We start from the raw sequence: 15,866 nt of genomic DNA, 5'->3' as shown, positions 1-15,866 counted from the left end.
GGTTAGGTCTGGAAAGTGGCCTGGGTGCGCTTCGGGGTCCCTGACAATGTGGCAGTGCACCCTGCCGCCCACCCCCCACGCTCACCCCTGCGCCTCTGCACCTTGGTCTGGCCGGAATTTCTGCCTCTGGCCAGGGTTCTAAGGCCCCGTGTCGAGGGAGAGCATTGTCCCCCGTTGTGCCCCAAGGGGGAGGCTGGGCTTGCGTCTCTCTGGTAGCTCAGGAACTTCCCCAAAGCACTGCTCACCCATCTGAGCGTGAAAATCTATTGGGGCGCCCTCAGTCCTACACCACTGCTCTCTTCTAGCTTCAAAGTTTGCTCCCGACTTCCGGCATTTGGCTGCGGGGGAACAAGCCTGTGTTCTTCATTATGTTAGAGACTCGAGTCCCTGCATTTGGTTGAATAAACAAATGTTCTTTTCACACTGGCATTAGCCCGGTTGCCCGCTGCTGATTCTACCATCACTAAGTTGGTCACACACACTGATAACACACTGTGGCTCTGGTCCCATGTGGACCCAGCTGGGCCTGACCAAACGATCGACCCCGCAAAGGCTGTGGGGCCTGGGACAGAGCGGGACCGGGAGGTTCAAGATCGTGATAACTGACTTTTAGGGGCGCCGGGGTGGTTCAGTCAGTTAAGGGTCTGCCTTCAGCTCAGGTCGGGATCCCAGATCGAGCCCCACGTAGGGCTCCCTGCGTTGTGGGGAGGTTGCTTCTCCCTCTGCCTTCTCTCAGTCTGTCCTTCATGAATAAATAAATAAATAATAATAATAATAAAAACTGTGACTTTTAGAAAGGCTCCTCCCTATTTTCTAGAAATGAAACATTGGCTCTGAAATCTCAAGTGAAAGGTTTAAACACAGTTGGAAAAGGGACAGTCAAATTTCTCCAGACCCAGCAACGGACTGATTTAGAAACTGTGCCGGGGGGCGCCTGGGTGGCTCAGCCGCAGGGCAGCTGCGTTCAGCTCAGGTCACGATCCCAGTGTCCTGGAATCCAGCCCCACATCGGGCTCCTTGCTCAGTGGGAAGCCTGCTTCTCCCTCTCCCACTCCCCCTGCTTGTGTTCCCTCTCTCACTGTGTTTATCTCTGTTGGATAAATAAAATCTTTATAAAAGAAAGAAAGAAACAATGCCAGGATACATTTCGAAACTTCAAAACTTCTTGAGAACTGGATCTAACAGGTGTTTGGGAGCTGGTGAAGTTGTATTCAGAAGCCCCGAGGCCTAGTTCTCAGTCTCAAAAAAATTTTTTCCTCCTTAGAGAACCAGTGTCAACAAGGGTTTGAGGCAGGAAGAGGCCTAATGTCATGGGTGTTTTGTTACGGACACTGTAAGAAGTAGTTTGTGGGATTCTGACAAAACCTCTTTTCTCCATACTAAGTCTCTACATTGCCTTGCATTTATCATTTCTGTTTTAATTATTTTAAAAGGGTTCTACTTATTTTTGCTTGACATAGGATCCCTTATTAATGCACTAAAAGAATCTTAATAGCTCTGTGCCTCAGTTTCCTTGTTTGTACAATGGGAATAATAATTGTGCCTAGCTCCTAGGAGCGTTGTGAGGATTAAGTGAATTCATACTTTCAAAACCTTCAGAGCGATGCCTGACACATAGTAACCCCTATATAAATGTTTGCTATTAGGGTTAGTACTAGTCATCCTCTTTTATAAATTTATTACCCTCCTAAAAATATAAATATAAGCACACAGATGGTGCTAGCTTAGAGTGTGCTCTAGGAAGGGGATTCTGAAATCTCGAGACTCAAAATTCCAAATCGTTATTTCAGATGGACTCCCAGAATCCCCTTAGGCAGCCCCACTCCACTCTCATATCCCTGAAAAAATGCACAAAGGGTTACTTTGGTCTTGCTGTATTTCTATTTTTAAATATGGTGGGTCACTTTTTTTATGTACTCAAAGTATCAAATGGCAGAAAATCAACAACAGAGAGGACAGAGAGTTCTGTACTCAAGGCTACTGCAGACTTGGAGATCGGTTCTCAAATATGGAAGTCAGAAAACAGTTTACTATCCTCTGGAAACTAATCAATACCAAGGCAACAAGGCGCCTGGTAATAATAGAATCATACAGTCATAGGATGGAGCTCAATTTTCTTGTTTTACCAAGTAGCATGTTGAGACCCAGAGAAATAATGTGATTTACCCTTTGATCACGCAGCAAAATAAGCTTCTTTTCACTTCCCTGATGAATGATCCTTGTTTGAATAGCCTCAAACCTGGGATATTTGAGGCAATGAAAAAATATGCACTTATGGGTGTATATTGTATGTTGATAAGTATTTAAATTATTCAGGCAGAGAAGACTGGCCGACATTGCTTACACCCCATGACCTATACATTGGCAGATTCTGTTGGCTCTATCTTCATAATGTACCCGGAATCTGAGGTTTCTCACCATCTCCACCATTACCACCTGATCCTGGACCCTGCCATCTCCTGTCTAGACTGTTCCAGCAGCCTCCTGGCTGCTTCTACCTTTGTTGACTGTATTAGCCTCCTATGGCTCCTACATCAAAGTGTCACAACCTAGATGGCTTAAAACAGCAGACCCGTTCTCTCACCGTGCTGGAGGCCGAAGACTGAAATCAAGGTGTGTGCAGGGATGATTCCATCCGGACACTCTGGGAGACAATCTCTCTCCCCTAACTTCTAGCTGTTGCTACCCATCTGTGGCCTTCTTTGGCTTGTAGACACATCACACCAGTCTCTGCCTCTGTCTGCACATGGCGTTCTCCCTGGGTATCTGTGTGTTTTCATATAACTGTCTTCTCTTTTTGTGTGTCTGTGTGTCCAAATTCCCCTCCTCTTATAACAACATCCTTGGGGGTGCCTGGGTGGCTCAGTGGGTTAAAGTCTCTGCCTTTGGCTCAGGTCATGATCCCAGGGTCCTGGGATCGAGCCCCATATCAGACTCTCTGCTCGGCAGGGAGCCTGCTTCCCTCTCTCTTTGCCTGCCCTCACTGCTTACTTGTGATCTCCGTCAAATAAACAAACAAAATATTTTTTTTAAAAAGAAATTAAAAGAAAATAAGAACATCCATTATTGAATTAGGGCCCACTTTAATCCAATATGACCTCACCCTAACTTCATTAAATCCACAGAAACCCTAGTTCTAATAAGGGCACATTCACAGGTACTGAAGGGTAAGAATTTGAGCTTCTCTTTCTGGGAGGGACACAATTCAACTTACCATACAGCCACCATTGACTCTCTACACACATCCAGAGAGACGATTATAAACCATTAAGTTAGAGCATGTTACCACTTTGCTCAGGATTCTACAAAGGTTCTTAATTTTTTTTAGTGAGAGAGAGAGAAAGAGAGAATGAATGAGGGGAGGGGCAGAGGGAGTGGGAGAGAGAATCTTAAGCAGGCTCTATGATCAGCGAGGAGCCCGATGCAGGACTCCATCTCACAACCCCAGAATCATGACCTGAGCCAAAATCAAGATGGACACTTAACCAACTGAGCCCCCCATGTGCCCCAAAGGATCTCAGTATGACTTGCAGTAAAAATTAAAATCCCTATTTAACTAGCCCTACTAGATTTGCATTGAGAATCCTCCTAATTTCTCTCTTCCTTTCCTTAAATTTCTCCCAATGCCTGTTTATTCAAGTAATGATTGCTGTGCACTTCAATGTGTTTAAAATTGGGCTGTGTGCTGGATGTATTCGGATAGCCAAATGTGATCAGTGCAGAGAAGGAAGTACTTACAAAATGAGGATGGGCTCAGGGCGCGTGGGTGGCTCAGTCAGTTAAGTGTCTGCCTTTGGCTCAGGTCACAATCCCAGGGTCCCTAGGACTGAGCTCTGAATTGTGCTCCCTGCTCAGTGGGGAGCCTGCTTCTCTCTCTCTCCTTCTCCCTCCCCTTGTCCTCCTCCCCCACACCCTGCTCGCTCTCTCTCTCTCTCTCATGCTTTCTCTCAAATGAATAAAATCTATTTAAAAAATTAGGATGGACCCAAATGAAGCAGTGGCCAATCAGATAGGAAACGGGTTTGAGACAAGGAATTCTTTTTTTTTTTTAAGATGTTATTTATTTATTTGGCACATACAGAGAGAGAGAGAGAGAGAGACAGCGAGAGAGGGAACACAAGTAAGGTGGGTGGGAGAGGGAGAAGCAGGCTCCCTGCTGAGTAAGGAGCCTGATGTGGGGCTCGATCCCAGGACCCTGGGATCATGACCTGAGCTGAAGGCAGATGCTTAACCCACTGAGCCACCCTGGTGCCCCTGAGTCAAGGAATTCTTAAGCCCCTCAGAAGTTGAGCCAACTGAACTGGTCTGGAAAGATGACTAGTGCTCCTCCAGGCAGACAAAAGAAATAAAAGCAGAGGGAATAGCATGTACAAAGGCACAGAAGTGTGAAAGCACACAACAGTTTGGAAAATCCAAAATAATTCAGATTTCCTGGAGCTTAAAGTGGGGGCGCTGGGTGGGGGCAGCCAGAAGGAGAATAAGAGCTCACAGCAAAATGTCATACTTGTCAGTGAAAATGATTTTGGTTTAACAAATTGAAATATGTGAAGATCCAAATAGATGCATTCATGTGGTGGCTCTACCTGACAAAACCATTTAGTCTGAGTCACAAAATATTTATTGATTTATCTGCAACATGTCAGGTAGTGTGCTAAGTACTGGCCGCTCAACAATTAGTAAGATCAACCAGCCCCAAGCACAAGAAACATGAAGAAAACTACACCGAGACACATGATAAACACATCGCTTGAAACCAGTCATAGAGAAAATCTTAAAAGGAGCCAGAAGGAAAAAAAAAAAAAGATAGGAGATTTCTCATCAGAAAAAGGGCAAGCCAGCAGACAGTGGAACATCTTTACAGTAGTGAAATGAAAAAAAAGCCAACCTAGACTTCTTCACCCAGTAAATAGATCTTTCCAAAACAAAGGCAAAATAAAGATTTTTTTTTTCAGATATACAGAAGCTGAAATAATTCAGCGCCAAGAGACCTGAACTCCAAGAAATGTTAAAGGAAGTCCTTCAAGCCTCATATAGGATGGAAATCTGGATTTATATGGGGGCGGCTGGCTTGCTCAGTCAGAAGAGCATACGACTCTTGGTCTTGAGGTTGTAAGTTCCAGTCCCACACTGGGTGTAAAGAGTCCTTGAAAATAAAATCTTTAAAAAAATCTGGATCTATACAAAGACATGCAGAGCCCTCAAAACAATAAATAGGGGATAGGTAGGAAGACAGTTCTCTTATTCAAAAATGATACAAAAAGGGCCCCAGGGTGGCTCAGTGGGTTAAAGCCTCTGCCTTCAGCTCAGGTCATGATCCCAGGCTCTTGGGGGCTCCCAGGGTCTTGGGATTGAGTCCCATATGGTGGGGGGAGGGGGTCTCTGCTCAGCGGGGAGTCTGCTTCCTCCTCTCTCTTTCTGCCTGCCTCTCTGCCTACTTGTGATCTCTGTCTGTCAAATAAATAAATAAAATGTTCAAAAATGATCAATATTTTATGGGTTTGTAGCATAAGCAGAGGAAAAGTATATGACAAAGACAGCCCAAATGTTGGGAGGCACTTAAAGGAAGCACAGTATTACAAGGTTCTTGTACTATATGGGAGGGATACATAGCACTTGAAGGTTTCAATATGCACAGATATCAGTTACCATAGTTTAGTTAAATAACGCCAGTCTCTCAACAACACAGTTCCATTGTCATTACCATCCTGTATTAACTGTGAGTAATCGCGGGAGTTACAGCCTTTGCTGCTGTCTTTTCAGTCCACAAAAAAACGAGGTAATTGATGGATATGGGTCACAATCACCAACCAATCACATCACTTCTTTCAAAGCTTGTTGGCCACTGGCCAGTTCATGCACAGACAGCAAAGGGGGCACTTCTGTGGACTCCATGAATCCCAGTGATAAAAGCCAAGTGACATTTTATAAGAAAAAGAGAGAATTGACTAACAATTCTGCATGTGGACGTTAAGTTGTCCCAGTACCATCAACTAGATGTTACATTATACGACTTGATTTAAAACTGACCAAATAACAAAACCAGCCTACAAAAAAATTTTGTAACTTTTTCATGTATTTTACTTTTTTGCCTTTCTGTGCTGTTTTCCAAGTAATTTATTTTTTTTTTAAGATTTTACTTATTTACTTGACAGAGAGAAAGAGACAGCGACAAAGGGAACACAAGCAGGGGGAGTGGGAGAGGGAGAAGCAGGCTCCCCACTGAGCAGGGAGCCCCATGCAGAGCTGGATCCCAGGACGCTGGGATCACAACCTGAGCTGAAGGCAGATGCTTAACTAACTGAGCCACCCAGGTGCTTCTACATAATTTCTTTTTTAAAATGAGATTATTGACATATAACATTATATTAGTTTCAGGTGTACAATACACATTTGTGTGTATTGTAATGTGATCACCATAATAAGTCTAGTTGACATCTGCCTTTACCACACAGTGACAATTTTTTTTTCTTGTGATCAGAACTTTCAGTTCTCTTATAAACAATTTTTTCCTGAAATGTCCTCCAGTTCACGAATTGTCTAATTAATTGGATTTAATCTGCTCTTAATCTCTCCAATTGAGTTCTTAATTTCAATCATGATTTTTTTTTTACTCCTAGAAATTTGATGAAATAATTTTTCAAGTATCTCTAGAATTCTTTAGAAATCCTTGTTCCTCACTCACATTTTTATTTATGTAAACATAGTAAGCATAGTTCTTTATATTCTGTGTTTAATAAATCCAGTATCTAGGGATACCTGGCTGGCTCAGTCAGTAGAGTGTGTGACTCTTGATCTCAGGGCTGTGGGTTCAAGACCATTGGGCATGGAGCCTACTTAAATACATACATACAATGCATATATACATAAAGAAATACATACATAAATAATAATTCCAGCATTTAAATTATTTAAGGATATGGCTCTGCTGTCGGCTACTTTTGCCGGTTCTTACTTGCAGTAATTCAATTCTTTGTTCGGCTATTAACTTTTGTAAACTGCACGCTTTCCTTATAAAATGATGTGAATGTATTCTTGAGATCTAGGACAGAGGTGAATTTCCTCAGCACAGGATCTGTGCTTGCTTTTGCTGAGTGTCTGGAAACATTCACAGGCCAGGATCACTTTAAATTTATGGCTAGACGTTTCTGGAGTCACCCAGGCAGTGGGAATTAGGGCAACATGATGACAGCTTCTGGGCCAATATTTTCCTCTGTCCTGCTTGGCACCACCAAGGCAATATTCCTTTGTAGTTCCCCGGGGGAGTGGGTGGGAGAGCAAATTCCATTCTCCTTCACAAGGGTTTATTCCATTTGGACACACATTTAATGGGAAGAGGACTTCTATTAGACTTTCCACCTTTAATTGGTTTCTTGGGGGGGGTTGCCTGGGTGGCTCAGTGGGTTAGAGCCTCTGCCTTTGGCTCAGGTCATGATCCCAGGGTCCTGGGATGGAGCCCCACCTCGGGCTCCTTCCTCACTGGGTAGTCTGCTTCTCCCTCTCCTCACCCCCAGCTCATGCTTGCTCTCTCTCTCTCTCAAACAGATAAACAGATTTTATTTATTTACTTGCGACAGACGGAGCGGGGAGGGGCAGAGCAAGAGGGAGAAATAATCTGAAGCCGACTCCGCACTGAGTGCAGAGCCCCGCGTGGTCCCACAACCATGAGGTCATGATCTGAGCCAAAACCAAGAGTTGGACACTTAACCAACTGAGCTACCCAGGCGCCCCTGTTTTCTTATGTATTAATGAGCACCTTTTGTTGTCTTCAGCAGTGATGACATGCTAGAAACAGAAACCCACTTCCTCTTCTTTGGTCCACTTCAACATAGCTTCTGGGTCCACTACAACTCCTTTTACAGAGGTCAGAAAAGATCACGAAGCTGCCGTATCAATTTGGCATACTTTTCATTCCTATCTAATTCAACCTCTCCACAGTTTCTGACACGCCTGATTATTCCTTCCCTCTTGGAACCAGCTTCTGGCTTTCACAAGGCCTCACTTTCCAATATGATTCCTAAATGACTATTCCTCAGGACTCAGATCGGCTTCTTCCCATTTCTACATTTCCTCAGCCACCATTCTGCCTTAAGCTCCTAACATATTACTTCTGTAGACGCCTCAATGGATGTCCGCTGCTCCTTTCCCCCTCCAACCGATCCATTCTCTCCACAGCAACCAGAGTGATCTTTTAAAAATGAAAATTGAGGGGCGCCCAGGTGGCTCAGTGGGTTAAGGCTCTGCCTTTGGCTCAGGTCATGATCTCAGGGTCCTGGGATCGAGCCCCACATCAGGCTCTCTGCTCCGCGGGGAGCCTGCTTCCCTCTCTCTCTGCCTGCCTCTCTGCCTACTTGTGATCTCTGTCTGTCAAATCAATCAATCTATCTATCTTTAAACACAAAACAAAACAGCACACTTCCTTCCCTATAGCAGTGAGACAAGCAGAGAACTCCTCAGGCTTTGAGTCACTGATAAGCTCTCACAGCCTGGGAACAGGGTCTCCAAAAAGGTTGTACCTAGAAAGAGTAATAGGCCAAAAGCAGTGATGAGAATTCCAGGAAGAACGAAATGAGGCGCCAAGAAGGAAAACACACTTCTTGCTGATGATTTCAACTGCCCTGAACAAGCAAGCAGTCCCCACTGTTCAATTGCTCCTTGGCCGTCACTTCTTTCTACAGTTGTGACTGTTTCCGACCCACGATCTGTTTCTTATTTGGCATGTTATAATTGTATAACTTTCCTCTTGTTAATCTATCCCCTCGAAACAAGTACTTAATTTGGGGACCTTTTCTGATACACTGAATTGTCAGTAACATAAAGAAATGGCAGAAAAAGATGACTTCATGGCCCTACCTCTACCATTAAAATTTATATTAAAAGAATTCAGATAGGGGCGCCTGGGTGGCTCAGTGGGTTAAAGCTTCTGCCTTCAGCTCAGGTCATGATCCCAGGGTCCTGGGATCAAGCCCCACATCGGGCTCTCTGCTCAACGGGGAGCCTGCTTCCCTCCCCCACCCACACCTGCCTCTTTGCCCACTTGTGATCTCTGGTCTGTCAAATAAATAAATAAAATCTTAAAAAAAAAAAGAATTCCGATAGTCAGTACATATCCCTTAATAACTGGGATAAAGGCAGAACCTCCCATGAAAAAAAAAGATAAAAACTTGGAACAAGGTTAAAAACAGCATTTCCTGGGGTGCCTGGGTGGCTCTGTGGGTTAAAGCCTCTGCCTTCGGCTCAGGTCATGATCCCAGGGTCCTGGGATCGAGCCCCGCATCGGGCTCTCTGCTCAGCAAGGAGCCTGCTTCCTTCTCTCTCTGCCTGCCTCTCTGCCTACCTGTGATCTCTGTCTGTCAAATAAATAAATAAAATCTGAAAAAAAAAGCCAGCATTCCCTAGCACCCTAGCATCCCTAACACAGAGTAATGACCCAACCAGGTTGGACAATCTGTCATTAATGCAGAATATACACCATAGATTTAAGGTGAGCAGGATAGGCGGAAACCACAAAAATATCTCATCTCTAAAGCCACTGGTTCAAGTAGCTGAGATGATTATAACCAGGGTACGGGATAAACATATGGTGGCCCCTGGTTGGCTCAGTGGGTAAAACATGCAACTCTTAATCTCAGGGTCATGAGTTTGAACCTCAAGTTGAGCATAGAGCTTACTTAAAAAAGAAAATATATATATATGAACTCTGTCTGTAAAAACTTTCAGCTTATGAGAAGTTTTTATTCCTTCTTATGAGAAAAGGCCTCTTTATTTTGAGGAGTTTATAAAATATCACCTTAAAAATGGAACAGTTTGGGGCACCTGGATGGCTCAGTGGGTTAAAACCTCTGCCTTCGGCTCAGGTCATGATCTCAGGGTCCTGGGATAGAGTTCTGCATTGGGCTCTCTGCTCAGTGGAGAGCCTGCTTCCCCCTCTCTCTCTGCCTGCCTCTCTGCCTACTTGTGATCTCTGTCAAATAAATAAATAAAATCTTTAAAAAAGTAAAAAATAAAAAAATACAAAAGGAGCAGTTTTAGTCAACAAATGCTAATATATATTTTGTTCATAATTGACGTATTCATTGTCCCTTCAAATTACTTCTCAGACTCAGGCTATGAGTATCAGAGAGAATATTTGAGGGAATTTGTCAAATTTAACATAATTAATTTACATTCCAAATTTCATAGAATACAGCCTCAAATTTGGAAAGTGTTGTCATCTTAACAATGTTAAGTCTTCCAATTCTTAAACATGGGCAATCTTTTGATTTGTTTGGGTCTTTAATTTCTTTCAAAATATCTTGTAGTGAGGCACCTGGGTGGCTCAGTGGGTTGAACCTCTGTCTTCAGCTCAGGTCATGATCCCGGGGTCCTGGGATCGAGCCCCGCATCGGGATCTCTGCTCAGCGGGGAGCCTGCCTCCTCCCTCTGTCTCTCTCTCTGCCTACTTGTGATCTCTGTCTGTCAAATGAATAAATAAAATCTTTAAAAAAATTTTTTTTTAAGGGCGCCTGCGTGGCTCAGTGGGTTAAGCCGCTGCCTTCGGCTCAGGTCATGATCTCAGGATCCTGGGATCGAGTCCCGCATCGGGAATCTCTGCTCAGCAGGGAGCCTGCTTCCCTCTCTCTCTCTCTGCCTGCCTCTCTGTCTACTGTGAACTCTCTCTGTCAAATAAATAAATAAAATCTTTAAAAAAAAATTTTTTTTAAATCCCCCAAAGAAATCTTTAGGCCCGGATGGCTTCACTACCAGATGTTTAAAGATCTAACTCCAGTTTTGCTGAATCAAAACCAGAAAACCGAAGGGGAGGGAAAGTTTCCCAATCCATTTTCCGCAGTTCGTGTTACCTCTGACACTACTCCAGCAGAGAGGGAACGGAGTATGACATTTCTGCCAGTTGGGGTAAGTCCAAGTTCACCATGTGGTCTCCATGGACGCCTCATTGGGAGAGGGAGAGAGAGGGGGGAAGCTTGTGATGGGTCTGCCGACGGGAGTCGTGGGTCCTGATCCAACCTTTTCTGGCACCGTGTTGATGAGGCTGTTGCACTACCTTGTTCCTCTCTTCTCCGCATGCAATTCTAAGCCATCCACTCAGCCTTTGCTGCTATGGCTGGGGTGGGACCACAGCTTTTTCTAGAATGTTTGGCGGTTAATAAAACATGTTTTCTTTCTTGCCAGTCTGCCCCTTTCCTGGTCTTTTGGCTTAAAGCGTGGCGGTTTTTCCTGGGTTTTTTTGTCTGTTCCTGTTAGCATTTCTGGGTTGCCAACTTGGTCATCTCCGTGTCGGAGGTATGTGAGGCAAGAAGAGAACTCAGGGAACTCGATGCCATGTTGTTCCTCGGGTCCCAAGGTCCCTTGCCAGGATGGTGTGCCTGCTGTTATGCAACTTTGAGAGTCTTCTCATGTCTGTTTTATATGTAATGAACAGGATTTTCAGTTGTACTTAGAGGGAGAAAGAGGGGAAAATATGTCTATTCTATATTCCTGGAGGAGGAAGTCTTCTCGATAAATTTTTTTAAAAGATTTTTTTTATCGGGGTGTCTGGGTGGCTCCGTCCTGAGGTGTCTGTCTTCGGCTCGGGTCATGATCCCAGGATCCTGGGATTGAGCTCCACACTGGCATCCCTGCCCAACAAGAAGCCTGCTTCTCCCCCTCCCACTCCCACTGCTTATGTTCCCTCTCTTGATGTCTCTCTCTATCTCTCACTCTCTCTCTGTTAAACAAATAAAATCTTAAAAAAAAATTTTAATTTATTTTTCAGAGAGAGGGAGAGCATGAGCAGGAGGAGTGGCAAAGGGAGAGGGAGAAGCAGGCTCCCTGCTGAGCAAGGAGCCCAATGTGGGACTCGATCCCAGGACCCTGGGACCATGATCCCAGCCAAAGTCAGACACTTAATGACTGAGCCACCCAGGTGCCCCCGATAAATTTTTTAAAAAGATTTATTTTTAATTTAGAGAGAGAGTGGGGGCTGGCGCAATAGGCAGAGGGCTAAGGAAAGGGAGATTCTCAAGCAGAGACTCTGCTGAGCACCAGGACCCACGTGGGGCTCGATTTCACGACCTTGAGACCATGACCTGAGCCGAAATCAAGAGTCAGATGCCCAACCGACTGAGACACCCAGGTGCCCTGTTAGGTTTTTTTCTTTTTTAAGAGTTTATTTATTTATTTGACACACAGAGATCACAAGTAGGCCGAGAGAGAGAAGGGGAAGCAGGCTCCCTGCTGAGCAGAGAGCCCGACTCGGGGCTCTATCCCAGGACCCTGAGATCATGACCTGAGCTGAAGGCAGAGACTTTAACCCACTGAGCCACCCAGGCGCCTGTGTTAAGTTTTTTTTTTTAACAAAGAATCAAAGCATTTTAATTCTCAAAGTTTCTTATATTTTAATTTATAGTGTACTAAATAAATATTCATTTTACTCTTTTTATTTCTCTATACATTTATAAACAACACTAAAAAGAGTTTGGATATTTTGATAAGAAATTTTAAGAGCACAGAACAATTGTTACTTTCTCATTAGTTATTAAGATCTCTTTGCACGATTCATCTTGCACGGTCATTTTTACAATGTAGCTGTAAAAAAGAGAACTTCCTGTACTATAAACCCTAAAAAACAAGCAGTAAAATAACACTACAAAGAGTTATAATTACTGACTCAACAAAAGAGATGAGAAGTAATAATTAAAAATACTTGGTTAATCCAATGGAAGGCAGAAAAGGGAACAAAGAAGAGATGGGACAACTTGATAATAGTGAAAAGGTAGACTTAAACGCAAACAAATCAATAACTACATTTAATAGAGATGGTTAGTATCCCCCAGATTAAAAGGGAGCAATTGTCAGGGATGCCTGGCTGGCTCAGTTGTGGAGCATGTGATTCCTGATCTTGGGGTTGTGAGTTCAAGCCCCACATTGGGGGTAGAGATTGCTTGGGAATAAAATCTTTAATAAAAAAAGGCAACATGGATAATGAGACAGGATTTGTTAATGCCACTTTTAAGAAACTTTTTCTTTTTTTTGTATCAATATAAAATTTTATTTTTTATTGTGTTATGTTAGAAACTTTAAATACAGAGACGAATGGGGGGGCGCCTGGGTGGCTCAGTGGGTTAAAGCCTCTGCTTTCAGCTCGGGTCATGGTCTCAGGGTCCTGGGATCAAGCCCAGCGGCGGACTTTCTGCTCAGTGGGGAGCCTGCTTCTTACCCCCAACCCTCTCTCTGCCTGCCTCTCTCCCTACTTGTGATCTCTCTTTCTCTTCATCTCATAAATAAATAAAATCTTTAAAAAAATAAAGATGAATAAGTTGAAACTAAATGACTAGGTAAGGATATTGTGCTAACACTAATCAAAAGAAAGCTAAAGTAGTTCTATTACTATCAGGCAAAGTAGATTTTAGAATAAAAACTGTTATTGGGGATAAAGAGTATCATTTCATAATGTGTAAGGGGTCAATTCTTCAAGATAACTTGGAGCCTAAATATTTATATGCTTAATAACAGAGCTTCAAATTACATGAAGCAAAAACTGATAGTACTGCAAAGAGAAATAGACAAGCCCACAATTATAGTTGGAGACTTCAACACGCCCCTCTCAAGAAATAAGACAAGTAGACAGAAAATCATTAAGGATATAGAAGACCTGAGCAACATTATCAGCAATTCGACCTAATTGATAGTTACAGAAAACTCCACCACCAGCAGCCGAACGGATATTCTTTTTAAGTACACACATTAACTAAGATAGAACATATTCTGAGCCATAAAATAAGTCTTAATGCAGTTAAAAGGATTCAAAGTGGGGCGCCTGGGTGGCTCAGATGGTTAAGCGTCTGCCTTCGGCTCAGGTCATGATCCTGAGGTCCTGGGATTGAGCCCCGCATAGGACTCCCTGCTCAGCAGGGAGTCTGCTTCTCCCTCTCCCTCTGCATCTCCCCCTGCTTGTGCTCTCTGTCTTTTTCTCTCTCTCTGTATCTCTCTCAAATGAATAAATACAATCTTAAAAAAAATAAAAGGATTCCAAGTATGTTCTCTGATTACAACAGAACTAAATTAGAAATCAACAGCAGAAAGACATCTGGGAAATTCTCAAACATTTAGAAACTAAGTAATACACTTTTAAATGAAACACAGATTCAAAACAGATTCAAAAGGATTTTTAAAGGTACTTTGGGGCGCCTGGGTGGCTCAGTGGGTTAAGCCACTGCCTTCGGCTCAGGTCATGATCTCAGAGTCCTGGGATCGAGTCCCGCATCGGGCTCTCTGCTCAGCAGAGAGCCTGCTTCCCTCTCTCTCTCTCTCTCTCTGGCTGCCTCTCCGTCTACTTGTAATTTCTCTCTGTCAAATTAATAAATAAAATCTTAAAAAAAAAAAAAATAAAAAATAAAAAATAAAAGTACTTTGAACTGGGGGCATCTGACCGGCTCCGTGCATAAAGCATCAAACTCTTTATCTTGGAGTAGTAGGTTTGAGTCCCACATTGGGTGTAGAGATTACTAAAAAGATAAATAAAGTTTAAAGAAAGTCCCTTGAGCTGGATCAAAATGAAAATACATCAAAATTTATTATAGGTAGCTAATGAAGTGTTTAGAGGAAAATAAATTTATTTATTTATTTATTTATTTATTTGTGTTTGTTTGACAGAGATCGCAAGTAGTAGGCAGAGAAGCAGGCAGAGAGAGAGAGGAGGAAGCAGGCTCCCTGCTGAGCAGAGACCTGGGCTCGATCTCAGGACCTTGGGATCAGGACCCACTGAGCCACCCAGTCGCCCTAGTGGAAAATTTAGGGCACTAAATATCTCCGTTAGAAAAGAAGCAATATCTAAGTACTTGAATCAATTACTTCAACTTAAAAATCTAGAGAAAGAAGATTAAATAAAATACTTAGTAAGCCACCCCCCAGAAAGAATAATAAAGATTCAAAGTAGGAATTGGTAAAATATAAAGACGTAAAAGAAAATCAGGGGCACCTGTATGGCTCAATTGGTAGAGCACATGACTCTTGATCTTGGGGTCATGAGCTCAGGCCCTATCTCGGGTAGAGAGATTACTTAAATAAATAAACACAAAAATAAGTACATAAAAATAGAGAAAATCAGTGAAATCAAAATTAGCTCTTTGAAAAGACAAATAATATTGATAAAGCTCTAGCCAGATTAATCATAAAAAAGAAGAAAAACAGAGAGATGACACAAATTACTAAGATGAAATGAGAGAAATGACGTCACTGCAAAGTCTACAGATATTAAACAGGCAGGACGTTATGAACAACTTTATGTTCTATAAATTCAATGACTTAGGGGGTGCCTGGCTGGCTCAGTTGGTGGAGCTTGCAACTCTTGATCTCAGGGTTGTGAGTTTGAGCCCTATGTTGGGCGTGGAGATGTCTTAGATTAGAAAAAGTCATGGGACGCCCGAGCCAAAGGCAAATGCTTAACTGACTGAGCCACCCAGGCCTCCCAGGCAGGTGAAAGGAATTTTTAGTCAGTTAAACATCTGACTCTTGATTTTGGCTGAGGTCATGATCTCTGCTCAGCACAGTCTGCTTGAGATTTTCTCTCTCCCTCGGCCCTTCCCTCCACTTGCTATCTTACTGTAAAACAAATAAATAAAATCTTAAAAAAATGTTCAATGACTTAGATAAAATGGTCAAATTCCCTAAAAGAAATCACCTACTAAAACTCACTCAAGAAAGAATGTATAACTTGAATAGCTCTCTATCAAAGAAATTAAACTTATTTAAAAAAATACTTCCCACCAAGAAAATTCCAAGCAGATGATACTACTGGAAAATACTACCTGCCATATAAAAAAAGAAATATTGGGGGGGCACCTGGGTGGCTCAGTGGGTTAAGCCTCTGCCTTCGGGTCAGGTCATGA

Source organism: Mustela erminea, chromosome X (genome assembly GCF_009829155.1).
Source record: "Mustela erminea isolate mMusErm1 chromosome X, mMusErm1.Pri, whole genome shotgun sequence".
Classification (NCBI taxonomy): Eukaryota; Metazoa; Chordata; class Mammalia; order Carnivora; family Mustelidae; genus Mustela; species Mustela erminea.
Note: the sequence above shows the minus strand (reverse complement) of the source record.